The 2,111-nt window shown below is 56.7% G+C and overlaps 1 long non-coding RNA gene across 2 annotated transcripts in view; it reads right to left on the bottom strand.

Annotated features, from left to right (window-relative positions):
• Nucleotides 1-1,547: 1,547 nt before the first annotated feature.
• The window catches only part of LOC104849619, a 4,810-nt gene continuing 4,246 nt past the window's right edge, over nucleotides 1,548-2,111 (bottom strand). For both annotated transcript variants that reach the window (XR_004515819.1, XR_776803.2), the window contains 2 exons: nucleotides 1,923-2,062; nucleotides 1,548-1,792 (listed from right to left, as the gene is read on the bottom strand). This is a non-coding gene — a long non-coding RNA (uncharacterized LOC104849619). The remainder of the gene's footprint in view (nucleotides 1,793-1,922; nucleotides 2,063-2,111) is intronic.

Raw genomic sequence — 2,111 nt, 5'->3', positions numbered from 1 at the left:
GGGGTCCCCGCCTCCCCGGCCTTTGTTCGAAGCTCCCGGCCGATCCGCCTCGGTGCTGGGGACCCGCAGGGCCTGGGCGCAGAGCGGAGACCGCTCGGGACCTTACTCTGCTTGTGACGCCGCCCTCTGCGGCCACCCCTCATCCGGAAAGCGTTCACCGAACCGCTCCACTTTCTTTGTCTTTATTGATTCGCTCATTTGTCGGTACCGGGCATTGAACTCGGGAGGCCGGGGGCACCGCTGAGCTACGCCCCGGCTGGACCACTTTCCACAGAAAGGAAACTCAGCCGTCCTGTGCATCGCGCTCACGGGGGTCGTGCGAATGCGGTGCACACGCGTGTGTCCTCCCTCCGTGTGAGGTAGACGTACAAATGACAGGTGTACGCCCGCGTGCACACGCGTGTGCTCAGCACACACGCACAGGCCGCTCTCGTCCAGGCTGCTCCCCCAGCTCTCTTATGTTTTGGATTAAAAAAAAAAAAAAAACAGGCTCTTGCTAGGCAGCCCGGCCTGGCCTTGAACCGGTGGCGATCCTCCCGCCTCAGCCTCCCGAGTGCTGCGATGACAGGCGTGCGCCACCACGCCCAGCTCTCCATGATGTTTTGCCCAGGTGTCCGCTGCAGCAGCAAAAATCTAAAGCGGTAGCCTGGGCTACATAGTGAGTTCCAGATCAGCCCCAACTACATAGTGAGACCCTGTCTCAAAAAACCAAAACCAAAACCAAAACCAAAAAATACCATTTAAGCACTCACTGTATCTTATCCCATGTGAGGCACACATAGCACATAGTACTTATAGCTATGTGCTGCATAAGCCTGTATTTCCCACAGGTACACGAAGACATAGACATACAAACACATGTACATATTCACGTGTGCTTTTGCGTGTCTTTCGGATACGTATGAACTATGTTCTATGTGTTTTTCTCTTCCTGCAGCACTCGTGCCCCCTGGCACAGGAGCTCCCAAGGCTCTGGGGGTTCAGTGCAGCTGCCCCAGGGGGACACATGTGGTAGAAGACAACAATCCTCTGTGCAATGGGCGGTCGCAGTGGGTCGTGTATTCATTCAACAAACACCCTTCGTGTCTCCGTACTCTGGGCGTGGCCATATGGATGGGATTCAGCAGTGTCTGCAGCACACCCAGGAAAAGCCGGCCGGCGGAAGGAGACCCCAGAGAGCCCTTGGGCTAAAATTCTGAAGGCCCCTCGCCCTCCTTTGTGTGGAAAATTCACCAGAACGGCTCGTGGGAACTCCCCAAAACTGTGCCTGTGATCTCAGCCCCACCATCGGGAAAGGGATGTGAATAAAAGTCAGCCAGGGCCAGGGATAGACAGACCGGGCCTCCTTTCTCCCCAGCCCTCAGATTCCTGAACAGCATCCACACCCGAGCGAGCCCACGGAGGGAGGGAGGGAGAGAGGGAGGCAGGGCTCCCAGCGCAGCTCTTTTAAATTTGTTTATTTTTGTCTTGTTCTGTTTTGTTTGCCGGGTGTGGTGGGGAACCGCCCGTCATCCCAGCACCCAGGAGGCTGAGGCAGGAGAGTTGCTGTGTGTTTGAGGCCAGCCTGGGCTACACAGTGAGTTCAGGTCAGTCTGAACCGCATATCGAGGCCCCATCTCCAGAAAAAATTATATATCATTCTTTTTAAATTTTAAGACAGTGTCTCACTAAGTTAGCAAGTTGCCCAGGCCGGGCTCGAACTTGTGATCTTCCTGTCTCAGCCTCCCGTGGTTCTGGAGCGATGTCTGCGCCAAACGGGTGCAATGAAGCCGAGGGAGAGAGGAGGTGGGTTCTGTAAGGAGAGCAGAGGCCGTGGGAGGAGGACGCGGAGGGGTTGTGGAAGGGGCAGAGGGGATCCGGGGGAATCCGACACCCGGCCCCTGCTCTCAGACGGAGCTGCCCCCGGGGCTCCCCGACCTCACCTCTGGCTCCACACTTTGCAATTCAAGTGAAGGCCGCTTCTGTACCCCTGGGGCAAGCGCTCTCTTTCATCTTGCACCTCCCTCCTCCTGTGCGGTTCTCGAGCAGATCAAGCAGATCAGCAGAAGAAATCAGGTGTTTCCTGGAGCCCAGTGTTTGTTTATGAGTCCCATCCTCCTCCCCCCTCCCCC

This window comes from Fukomys damarensis, unplaced genomic scaffold (genome assembly GCF_012274545.1).
Source record: "Fukomys damarensis isolate Sample0158 unplaced genomic scaffold, DMR_v1.0_HiC HiC_scaffold_39, whole genome shotgun sequence".
In the NCBI taxonomy this organism is placed as follows: Eukaryota; Metazoa; Chordata; class Mammalia; order Rodentia; family Bathyergidae; genus Fukomys; species Fukomys damarensis.
Note: the sequence above shows the minus strand (reverse complement) of the source record. Positions and strands in the feature narration are given on the sequence as shown.